The 13,528-nt window shown below is 33.4% G+C and overlaps 1 long non-coding RNA gene across 1 annotated transcript in view; it reads right to left on the bottom strand.

Annotated features, from left to right (window-relative positions):
• Positions 1 to 2,410: 2,410 nt before the first annotated feature.
• LOC141545535 (uncharacterized) overlaps positions 2,411 to 13,528 on the bottom strand; it is a 344,302-nt gene continuing 333,184 nt past the window's right edge. Inside the window, exon 9 of the long non-coding RNA XR_012483057.1 lies at positions 2,411 to 6,571. This is a non-coding gene — a long non-coding RNA (uncharacterized LOC141545535). The remainder of the gene's footprint in view (positions 6,572 to 13,528) is intronic.

The following is a 13,528-nucleotide window of genomic DNA, read 5'->3' as shown; positions in this document are numbered from 1 at the left end:
ACATCTCTGACATCACATCAAAGGACTATCCTGAAAGATGAGGACCAACACCCTCCAATGAGCTGCTTTTACGTGCCTTCCTTGTGCTAAAAAATAAAAAAATAACACTTTCTTGGAAGCATTCCATGGAATTCTCTCACAACTATGGACATATATTTTAGAGACAGTACATACTCTTTGGTGCTCAAAATGTTGACTAAAGGAAGCTGAAAATATTCTAATCATATTTTACATTTAAAGAAATAATTATATTTGGGGATTTTGATGCAATGTCTAAAACACTACTTTTATACTCTACTCCCAGAAGTATTGAAGAGACTAAAGAGATGAAGAAACTGGTTCAAAACTGCATGGGATTAGACTTTGGCATTTTGAAGGCAAATGTGCATTTTAAATAATATAATTTCAGGAAAGAACTTTGTTATCTGAATACATGAATATGAAAGGGTATTTTCTTTTTCAAGGGAGAATTTTTTTATCTCTTTGATTTCAAAATAATTCATTTTAAATAAGCTAATTTTTTAAAAAATGGAATACAAATGGAATGTAGATCCATATGCTCATTATTTCATTTGATAGATCATTTATCACATTTTTTCGAAGGGACAGAAACAAAATTTGGATAAATGCTCTGATTATAAACTAGAACAAGGTAATTTGGTCCATTTCAACAAGCATTTATTAAATGCCTACTATGTACAAGATACCATAACATGTTCTAGGGACATGTCTGCAAAAAGAGAATAATCCATGCTCAAAAATATCACATTATACTCTAAGGACCCATATATAAACATGTAATAAAATACAAAACATATAAAAGTAAATAAAAATTATTTCTAAGTAGGATAATACTTATACCTAGAGGTATTGACAAGAAAGTCTCCTGCAGCAGGTAGCCCCTAATAAAGCATGTCTAACTAGTATGAAATTATATTCATTTCTAAAGCCATGAAAAGTGGTTGGTAAAGGAAGAGGAGTTGTTATAATTGATTTCACTAAAGAAACAAGGAAATAGAAAAACTTTATGAATTTGTCCCATCATACAGATAAGAGAGTAGAATATTTCTTATACTTCAGATTTTTAAACTTCTTCATGAACCTACTACCATAAGTGGTATGATATCAGGCTATAACTTCAAGCACAGTCACAAAAATTACTCATCTGTTTGAAATCATCATTTAAAAGAAGGACCTGTAATCCACCATTCAGTGTTGTCATTGTTGCTCTCTAAATGACACACTGGAATCAATAGGCTATTAGCCCCATTATCTACATAGACCTGTTGCTTTCACTGTACTCCTAATGTAAATGACTTTGGTAAGGTTACTTTAGTGAAATTTATTTTTCTTTTATAACGGTTTCTTCACTATCTAAAAGTGTACATTTTTCTTTTTTTCTCTTTTTTCTCCAGAGGCAATTGAGATTAAGTGGCTTGCCCAGGATCTCACATCCAGGAAGTGTTAAGTGTCTGAGATCAAATTTGCACTCAGGTCCTCCTGACTCCAGGGCTGATGCTCTATCCAGTAAGCCACCTAGCTGCCCCCTACATTTTTCAAACATTACTTGAGATTTAGTTACACAGCTCCCTGCTAAAATGGTTTAAATTCTACCACGAGAGCTTGGAAATAGGGCCTATGAAACCTGTAGCCTTTCTCTAGCAGTTGGTAATGCATGGAAGAAGGAAGGGATACTAAAAGGGGGAAAACTAAATTGGTTTTAAGCAGCAACTCTGGCATATAAGGTGACTATTTTTATCCTGACTACTGGGGACAAGAAGAAAAACTATTTCTCATTATCAATTATGAAATTCTATTATGAAAACTGTGATTTTATAAAATCAGGTTATCTTCCAACTCATAGACATTTTCCTGTTGCATTCTGGGGAATCCACATATAGGGTGTATTCTTGTTAAAATGACAAAAAATAATTGATTTCTTTTTGTGGGGTATCCTTATCAATGGATGCTGCAAGGCTTTGACTTATGGAGTATCAACAGAGAGGTTCATTAATTGATTTGTAAATAAATACAGCAAAATCTACATTTCAGACCAGTTATTGATAAAAACCATTTTCTTTTCACAGGCAAATACCCTTAATCTGCTTTAAAATATAGTTTCCTACTCAAAAGCATTCAACTCAGCAATAGCTATTAAAGTGCTTCTCATTAATGGGGCCTCCATCGTTAGAGGTTCTCTTGGACTTAAAACTCTGTTCAAGCAGTGTTTTATAAATCAAATGTAAAGTGTTGCTTAGGCTACAATTTTTATACTTCAAAGCAAGTCCTGTACAATAATGTATGAAATAAAGTAAAATAAAATAAAGTATTGGGGGGTGGACAAGCATCTGTCTGTGTCCATTTTAAAAGAGCAGTTGGACCAAAAAAAAAAAAAAAAAAAAAAAGCTTTTCCAATGACTATGTCTATGGTGCTTTTATACACGCATGCAGGCACACAGATTTTTTTTTTCCTATGACAGAATGAATTGTGCTATTAACAAGCCCTTAATGGTGAAATCACTTACAATTTTATATATAAAAATAAAAGTGAATGAAATGGGATATTTAAAAATACATATTACAATTTACATGAATAAATATCCAAGGTTTTTAACTGCAAGAATCTTAACTATTATAGATACACAGTAGGAAACTGGACATTCTTGCTAATCATTTGATGAATGAAAAAAAAATTTTAGGGGAATCACTCTTAAATACTAAATAAAAATCATTTAAATACAAAATCATTGTTTAGTTTTGAATTTTAGTTTTTGTAAATAGTTAAGAAAGATGGCATGCCATGCCAAAGGCAAATTATGATTAAAACAAATTTGTTAGGTTTTGTAACTGCAGTCACTCTTGAACCTCAGGACTGTACACAACAAGCAGAAGAGGCCTAGCCATTGCTAGTAATCACTTCTATGTAACCAGATGCCTCAGTTTACCAAGGTACATAATGCACTGAGAAATACTAGACAGTAAATCCAGTAGGGTTGTTTGGTTAGAACTACAGATCTCATTAGATATCAGCCCTTCAAATATCAGTTCAAATATCATCCTTTCCTTTTATTTTATTTCATATATCTTGCCAGAATCAAATATTGTGGCCTCAGGTATAGGTTGTCTTCTCCTTGAGTTTCCCAAAGAATGGAGTTATAAGTAAAGAAAGATCCAAGTGTGTACATTCATTTTTAGGGTGTATTTAAGGAATGATTTTATCAAACAATGGTCTGTGATAGGATTTGGCTTGAACGATTTGGTCTGTATCAAACCAGTAGGGTTTGAGACCCTTCCCTTTGGAATAGGTAGAAGACCTAAACAAGGAAGACACTAAACAAAACAATATTAAATCCAGAAAACAGCCCCAGGAGCAATGGTTAAAGAATTTTCAGATTCTGTTATCAACCAGGAAATTTCATTAGGGCACTGGGTTAATATATTTTCCACTAGATCTCAAAGTAGGCAAAATATTAGTTGAAAGGAAAGAGTAAGAAATGACTTAGAGAACAATCTTTTCTAATTTTTTTTAAAACAATCACTTTTCAAACATCTTTTCATTCCTTTCAATCTATATTTTCAAAAAGCAATGAAAAACTTTTGAAATTGGTGTTTTAAAAATATGTGAAATTATATCCACATTGGATGTGCAAGAACCTTGTTTAAGAACTTTTCCCCCTCAAACCATGGCACCATTCTTCCTCCAGATGGCTTACAAAATAATTTATAAATGACAAAAGTTCATTGGGTTTATAGCAGCTGTTCAGCTCGAGCTCTTTGGCCACCCACTTCCATAGAACTGAGAGCTTTCAATCAATTTTTCTCTCCCCCTGGACCTTCAAACAGCATCAGAACATGTGTACAATATGTTCTCAGAAAGTAGCAAGCCAAATAGGAAAGATTAGAACAACAAGCTACAGAACCCGGTGCCCTAGACATATCACTTTTCCCCAAAAATTTAATCCTAGGCAAGCACCAAATAGTAAAGGGCTGAGTTGCAAAATCTTCTTTATCCTTGAATCCCCTTTCTTCTTCTTCTTCTTCATATATCATTCACAGCTGTTCTCCTGAACTATGTGGTAAGAAATGTCTAATGCTTTCAAAAGCTCTATTTTTAATAATTCATGGTCAATACTATGGTTACTTAAACCACTCAAAAAATGCTCAAAGCAGCATCTTCCTCTTCAACTATTCCTATAATTCCTTACTTTGGTGATGTCCAGCTTTTTATGTCATACAGGGTCTGCTTACCTGGCATTTGTACTTATGCCAAGTTACAGCATAAACATTCTCCAAGGCCCTCTTATTGCTTTTATTTTTTCTCCCTCTACATCTTCTCCCTTACTATTAATACTGTATTAACACTGTTATAAATAAATAATAATAGCATATATTTATATACTTAGCTATTTTAGTGGAGCCAAGATCTAATTATTGTGGGCACCCTATTAACCAGTACAGATGATAACCCCTTCATGATACCTCATCTACTGAGATTCCTAGAAATTTCTTTTTCCTACAAATCCACAGGCAATTTCTGTGAATGCATCTTGTTTTACTGAATTGAATGATGTTTTAATTTTTTTTTCTAAATCAATAAGTAGAAAGTAGAATGTTACGGGATTTCCATCAGGTCTGTTACATATATAAATATGCTGTTCTCTTCCCAGTTTCATCTACAAATGTTCTTGGGATGTGGTGGCTTATTTGGGTCTCATGTCAAGCTGGCTCATTTTCACCTCAAAATGAAATTTTGAACATTATGGTAAGCAACAATTGCACTACTATTTTGTAAATAATTTTTAAAACTGTGTAATTCTATATGCTGAATATACCTTTATTCAAGTCATTTGGAAAAATGCTGAATAGTTAAAGGACAAGGCCTTTATTCAAGTAATTTGGAAAAATGCTGAATAGTTAAAGGACAAGGTCAGATCAGCTCTGTAGGACACTCCATTTAAGACTTCTCTCCAAATTTATGAAGATCACTTAATTACTACTCTTTAAATCTGGCCCTTCAACCAGTTTTGAATCTATTTAACTCTATTATAATGTAGCCCACATCTCTTCATCTACTCTACTTGGATAACATTAAAAGATACTGACGAATGCTTTGCCAAAATCTAGGAATATTATGCCTCCAGCATTCTCTTGATCTAGACGATCAATCTAGTAACTCTTTCAAAGACAGAAATTAAATTTGTCTGAAATGATCTAATCTTGGTAAAGCCACACTGGTTCTAATTTATCACCACTTCTCTTTCTAAATGGCCATAAACCATAACTTTACTAATAGATTTTAGATTTGCCAAGAACTGAAGTCAGGATCACCAGCTTATAATTTTTTACTCCAACTTTTTCCTTTTGTGAAAACTGGAGTAAAAGTTATTTTATCTAATATTATGGCAATGCTCCTGATTTCTTCATGATCATTCCAAAAATTACTTTTGACAGCTTCTTGTAAAGTAGCTATAATAAGGTGGTATTATCCCTATTTTATAGGTGAGAGGACTTAGTCTCAGAGAAATTAAATTATTTTTTCCATGGCTGCATAAATGTCAAAGGTGATATATGACCTCAAGTCTCTTATGATACCAATCCCATAATTTTCCATTAAATCATACTATCCTATTATCCCTGATAAAGGAATACAATTGTATACAAATAAGTGTAATAAAAGTTAAGAGCAAGAGATATAGGTGAAGGTGAAATACATATAAAATGTAATACAAAAATTTGAAAAAAGAATAGTTCCCTTTCTGTTGAAGAGATCAAGAAATACTTTGTGGGGAAAATAGCAATGGAATTAAACTCAGGAGATATAGAATTTTAACAGACATAGAATTTGGAGGATAAGTATTCAGCCTGTAAAAATTTGCTAAGATAAAAAAGTATAGGATATTATTGGGGAACAATTAGTAGTTTAAATTGGCTACAGTACAGTACATATGATAAGAGCATGTTAAATACAACTTGAATGCTACAACAGAGACAAGTTTCAGATGGTCCTAAAAGCCAAACTCAGTGATCTCTATTTTATCTCATAGATATGAAGAAGATATCAAAGACTGCAATTATGTAGTGTAGTAAAGGACAAGGAATCTTGAAGTTCTGAGTTCAAATTTTGCCTTAGATCTTAACTAGCTATATAACATGGGGGAACTAATAATAATACCTCACATTTAAATAGTGCTCATATGTCTAGGCGCTGTACAAAAATATATGCCTTGTCCTATATTTGAGCCAATTATCTCTCATTTTTCTTTTTTTCCCAATAATAAGATGGGGTAGAGAAGAAAATAAATGAATGTTGATTGAAATAAAATTTGTTATTCTCTCTTCATCATTTCCAGTATGATAATAGGCTAGTCACTGACTCCTGTCTGTGCTTTAGTTTCTTCACCTCTAAAATGACAGAGCTGGACAAAATGGCCTCTAGAGTCTCCTAATAGTTCTAAATCTATTATCCCTCATTTTTATGACTTACCCAGGATCACACAGTCAGTATGTATCAGCAGTGGTATTTGAATCCAGTTGTCCCCTTGATCATTCTGCCTCAAAATATTGTGATGATCTGTCAAAATAGCAGGGAATCAGTAGCAGTTGAGTAAAGCAAGATATTCCATATAAAAGTTAGCTTTTAAAACGGTTATATCTATAGAAGGAAAGTTTAGGGTCAGACCTTTTTTCATTACAGACAAGACTGATTTGTAATCTCTGATAGAATATAAATCTCTATCATTATTCTTGTTTTTAAATTTGTAACCTCAGCATTTATTGTTGTATATAGAGTAAGCACTTAATTAATTTTTTTCTTTTATTCATTTATCTTCATAATCATATTAATATACTTTTTCCGCAGTGTTATTGAAGCCAGGTTACACAACCAATAGAGCACCAGACCTGGAGCATCTTCCTGAGTTCAAATCTGGCCTCAGACACTGACTGGCTATATGTTCCTTGGCAAGTCACTTAACCCTTTTTGCCTCAGTCTCCTTTCTGTAAAAATGAGCTGGAGAAGGACTGTCCTTGTCCAATCCAGTGTCCTTGTCAAGAAAATCCCAAATGGGATGAGGAGTCAGACACGATTGAAAAAAACTAACGAACAAAAACCACACATCTAGTGATAGTCATGCAGTTTGTTTATAATTTATGTATCTGAGTCCTTTCTTTTTCACTCTATCTTTTTTAGTAATTTCTTTATTCCTTAGCACCTTTACTTAATTCAAGTAAAATATGAGAAAAGAAGTGATCATCTGAGTTTTCCTATCACTTTTTTGGTATAGCTAATGTAAAATGTATTGGAAGACTTTGTTATGTGAGAATTAAGACGCATTAAAACTAATACTCTAAAAAACTTTTTGGAATTGCATACCTATTGTCTTAATTTCTACCTTTGTTCACACCATAATCCTGAGGATAATGGTGAGCTGGCAATACAGAGTAGATACTTTCTCAGCATGTAAGGCCATTTGGACCACTACCCATGGCCAAATAGTGAATATAAAGAGCTGGCAAGTTGTTTAAATGATATTGGAAACACCATGGGGATTAACTTTCCTACCAAGTGATCTTTGAAATTCTATGCAAACCTTCTTTAGTCAAACAAATAGAAAAAAGTCCAAGACTGAGTTTCTCAGTAACACTTTTAAAGGAAAAAAGAGTCTATTGTCTGTTTCCTTAGCATCTAGAGACTTGGATGGACAGCCACCAAACTGCTCACTTGCCTGCTGTGTGTAACAGTCAACTTCCTTAGGATAATCTCATGTTCCATGAATACAAAATGAATTTATATATGCTGATAGAATAAATAAACAGAATTGCTACAATGGGCTCTTGTACTAGCATCCACTTCATTTAATGTCTCATCGTGTTGGGTCCAATTAGTTCACATCCTTGGTTGATCCTAATTGTGCCCATTTGTATTAGGTGGAACTGATCAAAACTCAGATTATTCATTGAATGAGTCTTCATTATGTAGGATACAGGTTCTAAAACTTCAATAAAATAGAAATATACCTTACAGACATTTATACTACAAAACACACCAAGTAACAGTTATTTAGTTGGGATTTTAGAAAAGGCTAACTGTCAGAAGAGTACAAAGTAATTTACCATCTTTCTCAAAGATCTATATAAGAGATGATATGGTGAAAAATAATGAACTTTTAGAGGAATAAATTCACTCTATCAATGTAGGACAGCAGCAACTCTGTACCTTCAGAATTGCCTAGATCACTGAAAAATCAAAGGGATATTGTGTGGGATTACAGAACTAAGATTCCTCAGAAATTTGACTTGAACTCAGGTCTTTGTAGCTTCAAAAATATAGAGTTTTGCAGCTCTATATTCACTTTTGCTTTTATCTATTTGATAGGCATAACATTAAGTTAATTTTGCCAAGTATATCTATGTATCTACTCTCCCAATGGATGTGCTTCCTTTCTTATTATTTAACACACATCATAGTCATAATATCAAAGGAGAGTCAGTATAGTATAATAGATAGCTGGAGAACTTTAAAGTCAGGGAGGCTTGGGAGAAGTCTACAAACAGAACCTGAATAAGAACCCCTTCTACAACATTCCTGACAAATGGTCAAGCAGTCTTTGTTTGAAAACCTCTGATTAGGAGAGCCTTTCTGCTTCCCAAAGCAGTTTACTCTGGCATAAATGCCATTGTTAGCAATTTGGGATTTGTCCTTTATTTTCTACCCCATACATCCATCCCCACGATGACACAGAGATGAAATCTTTCTGAAACTTCAACCCATTGTTCCTAATTATATTCCCTAGGGTCAAGTTGGACAAGTCAGCTATTCCTATTTAACAATCCTGGAACACTGAAAGATAGCTACCATGTTCCTCTTCCTGTTTTTGTTTTTTTTTTGTTTTTTTCTCCTTCTCCAGGCTAAAAATTACCACACTCCTTCCATTAATCCTTAAATGGTATGGTCTATTAATCTATAGAAGTTTCAATATTCTCCTTATTCTCCTTTGAACACCATAGCAATATCTTCCCTAAAAGGTGGCATCCACAACTCTGCATGGTATTTCGGATGCTATCTGACTCACAGCAGAGCACAATGGAAATATCTCCTTTCTAGTCCTTGTATTATCCCTCTCTCAAAACTACCTAAGCTACCTAGCTTTTTTGCTATTATAGCATGTTGGTGATTTGTATTGATTTCATTTTGAAGCATACAAATTATTCCCATGCAATTTGACTCATAATAATCTGAATTGCTTTCTAAGAGCACTAAAACACAACTGATGAATTATTTCTTGTTTTCACTAAATTGAATAAACATTTATTAAATGTCTATAAGCCTGATATACAAAGGTAAAAACTGACACCTTAAGGTGCTTATATTCCCTTGGAAAGAGAGGACACCATATAAATACAAATATATTATAAGTAACTTTTAAAAAAATATATAATGAATTTCATGGAATAGGAACCTTTAACCCTATGAAAAAAAGAGTAGAGAAGCCAATAGAAGAAAACTTAGGGTTTGCTAGATATTAAATAAAACAAGAATTTGGAATTTGAGGTTCTATTATTCAGATTCCTTGAAAGTAATTTGGAACCATTTCCCCTTCTCCATATCAAATACAAAAGGATTCTCACTGCATTCTAAGTAAAAGGGATTGAAAGAGAGGAGATAAATATTTGCATATGATAGGGAGGACAAACATGGCTTTTCAAAAGGTCCAGAAACCATGCAAGGAAACTCAAGTCCCTATAAAGAACTGAGCTCGACCATTACTTGGACCACAATGAACATTTTCAGACTGTGCTACTATATTCACTCTCATTCACAATAGTTTCCACTTCCAGGATTGGTTCAGGACTTGTGATTGTTTAACATTCAACATATGTAGGTGCCCACTAGGCTGCAGACAAATTTGATTATGCCATGACCTAACAGTGTATACCCCAGAACTACCACCATTTTCAACATCTTACTTTGGGAATAGTATTCATATCAACACTATCCTTCCTGAAAAGGACAGGTAATTCATTTGTCCTCTAACTCTAATTATAAAATGAGATAATAATTGTAAAGCACTTAGCACAATGCCTGGAACATAGTAAGTACAATGTAATGTTGGCTATTATTATTCATTATTGTTATTAATTATTCTCCTAAACAAAAACATTTCTTCCTAGCAACCACTGTTCTATATTGCCTTCATTTATGAGAATGTAAACTCTTTGAGAGTAGACATTTTATTGCTTTTTGTACTAGTATTCCCAGCATTTAATATAGTTCTTCTCACAAAGTACTTAATAAATTTGTTCATTCATTCATTATATAAGAACAGTATACAATAATAATATTGTCACATATATTAGCAATTTATAGCTTATAAAGATACCAATTAATAAAAGTTATCATAAAGAACTATAAGAATTTTTCTTATGCTTTCCTAAAGGACATTTTTAGCTAAAATCAGTCTTAGAAATCTTAAGGATAGTTTTTCATGTGTGTATTATTGAGACAATGAATTGCGATGAAAACCATTATGAAATCTGCAACAATACTAAACAAAGAAAAATATTAACATGAAGGTATTATCTCAATTGGACTTGTAAATATATGAAGACAATTTCTACTAGAGATTTTGCTTTTTAGTGCCATATGGTCAACTTTAAGTTATTCAAGGAAGGATGATCCAGTTTTTATATCATCCAGCCTCTGGCTAGCCACCATTTGGGGACTTTACTGCACCAGTGAGCAACATTGGCAACTCCACCAGAGAGCAAGAAAATTAAAAGGATATGATACAACACAGTCATAATTATGACGAAACTCTTTGGAGAGGGAGAGAATTGATACAATTGGCATTCAGAGGATTAAAAGAGCAGATTCTGTGAATATATCTAGCCACCATACAAATATCCCAAAGGAAGTCAATGGCTCACCCCAGGTTCAAAGAAAATATGAAACTGTACCATAAAGAAGTTTCTTACTAATTAAAATGGCATGGTGTTCTTTTCAATGTCTATTATTTTAGGGAAACTGAGGAAGGCATTCCAGGTAGACCAAAATGACATAAGCATAGTTGGGATCAAACTAATAAGGATAGTTTCTATCAGGGCATAATGAGAAGATGATATTTGTTAAGGCAAAGATTTTGTTTTCATTTGATATAGTTGAGATAAAGTTGGAAAGGTAAGGAGGAGTTGATCTGCAGGAATACTAAATATCAATTTTCAATTTTATCTTATAGGGAATTGGGAGACTTTGAAAACTTTTAAACAAGGAGGACTGACATGTACAAAGTGATTATTTCAGAAGATTAATCAAGCAAAAATTTTCAGGATGGAGTGGATAGTGAAGAGACCAGGGACAGGAAGACAATGAGCAGACTATTCCAATAATCCAGGTATGATTTGATTAAGATCAAGAAAAATATAGCAGCAATTGGGATTGAAAAAAATAAGTGTGACTGTAATAGACAGTAAGAAAGAAAAGAGCCAATTATAATTTCTGAAGAGAAAAGAAAAGAGAGAGAGAGAGAGAGAGAGAGAGAGAGAGAGAGAGAGAGAGAGAGAGAGAGAGAGAGAGAGAGAGAGAGAGAGAGAGAGGGGAGCAGCTGGTTGGGAGGGAAAGATGGTGTTCAGTTTTAGACATGTTGTATTTGAGGTAACAGCAGGGCATACAGATGGAGATGTCCAAAAGGCAATTGGCAATGCAAAACTAAAAATTAAGAAAGACATAATGACTAAAGATGTACATTTGGGAGTCACCAGTGTAAGGGTGACACAGGATAATCTGAAAGTGTTTAATATCTCCAAGGGTAATAAGTGACTATAAAAGGACCACTGAATTTTGAATCACAGAACTTGAGTGCCAATCTTTGATCTGTTACTTGCTACCTGTCTGATCCTGGGCAAGTCACTTAATCTTATGGGGCTATTTCCTCATATGTAAAATAAAAGAATTAAACTAAATGATCCCTAAGTTTTCCTCCAGTTTTTAGGCCCGTGATCCTAAAATTTTATGAAAAACAAAGTAGTATAGGACAAACCTGTAGCATACCTACATTTGAGGGACCAAAGGAGAACGCTCAAGAGCTTGAGAAGGAACAAGGAGGAATCAAAGGTACAGAAGGAAAAATAATAACAGAAAGTAAAGGGAGAATTTTAGTTATGGAGGTGAGGAACATAAACATTAGGGATAGGAATAGGATAGCTAAATGGCACAGTGCATAGAGTGCTGGGTCTGAATTCAGGAAGATTGATCTTCCTGAATTCAAATTTAGTTTCAGATACATACTAATTGTGTGATCCTAGCCTCATTTGCCTCAGTTTCTTCACTGGTAAAATGAAGTGAAGAAAAAAATGTCTTTTTCAAGAAGATCCAAGGGGTACATTAAAAGTTAGATACCACTGAACAAGCAGGGATTGGGGTATAATTTGTGATTTCACTGATGTCAGCAATTCCAAGGAAAGTGTCTCTATCAATGTAAGCCAGAAAGTTTTCTCTAACTTCTAGTCTTAAGAGATTTGCTTTTTCAAGGACACTAGCAAGTTAAATGGTTTGCCAAAGATCACATGGAAACTATATGTCAAAATCAGGACTTTAACTCTGACTGGTTCTCTTCACTACACCAGCTGCTTCACAGCCATAATAAATAATTCATATTTATATATAGCCTTTTACAGTTGTAGATCATCTTAAATATACTGTTTCATTTGATCCTTATAGAACTATAGAATCTCAAGAAGGAAATAAAGCTCAAAAGTCAAGTGGTCGAACCCATAATGTGATATCATTTTCCCTTCCAACATCTCCTCTAAGTAATCATCTAGTCTCCTTCTCATGACCTCCAACTAGGGGAAACTCAATACCCCTAGAGACAGCCCATTCTACCTTTGGATAAGTCTAATTAAGACATTCTCTTAAATGAAATCTTAACTTAAGGTTCCATCAAAACCTGTAAGAACCATAACAATAGTAAGACAGTAAGATTGGAAATAGAATCTTCTCATCTTTGAGATGAGAAAACTGCAGTTTAGAAACTTGAATTAATTTACCTAAAATACCACAGGAGATAAATGGAAAGGTGGTATATCTAATGGCTATCTCACTCCATTGTTGAATCACACCACTACTCCAGGTCAAAATAGAGGCCAACATTTGGTTCATTGTCCCTATTCAAAATATTCTCTACTAAAAGATCTGATAGAAAATTTTAATTAAAAAAATTAGAACAGAATTGTATAGTAAATAACAAGAAGTATTGATTAATAGAAATATTTTTAATTCCTATACACAAAATATTTGTATATTCCTCTAATTTTTATGGGATTATAATTATAGCTATGACCAACTTTTGATTAAAAACCTCTATATTCTTTCCACTTTGTTAAGCTGCCTCTTTCCTAGATGCTACAGAAAGATCAGCATGGTAAAGAAAAATGATGAAGTAAATTTGTAAATTAGGTGGATCCTGACTCTTTTGGCTCTCCAAATTTTAAAACCTCTTCAAAAGAAATAAATAGACCCCAGGAACTATAT

The sequence above is a fragment of the Sminthopsis crassicaudata genome, chromosome 1, assembly GCF_048593235.1.
Source record: "Sminthopsis crassicaudata isolate SCR6 chromosome 1, ASM4859323v1, whole genome shotgun sequence".
NCBI classification, from domain to species: Eukaryota; Metazoa; Chordata; class Mammalia; order Dasyuromorphia; family Dasyuridae; genus Sminthopsis; species Sminthopsis crassicaudata.
Note: the sequence above shows the minus strand (reverse complement) of the source record. Positions and strands in the feature narration are given on the sequence as shown.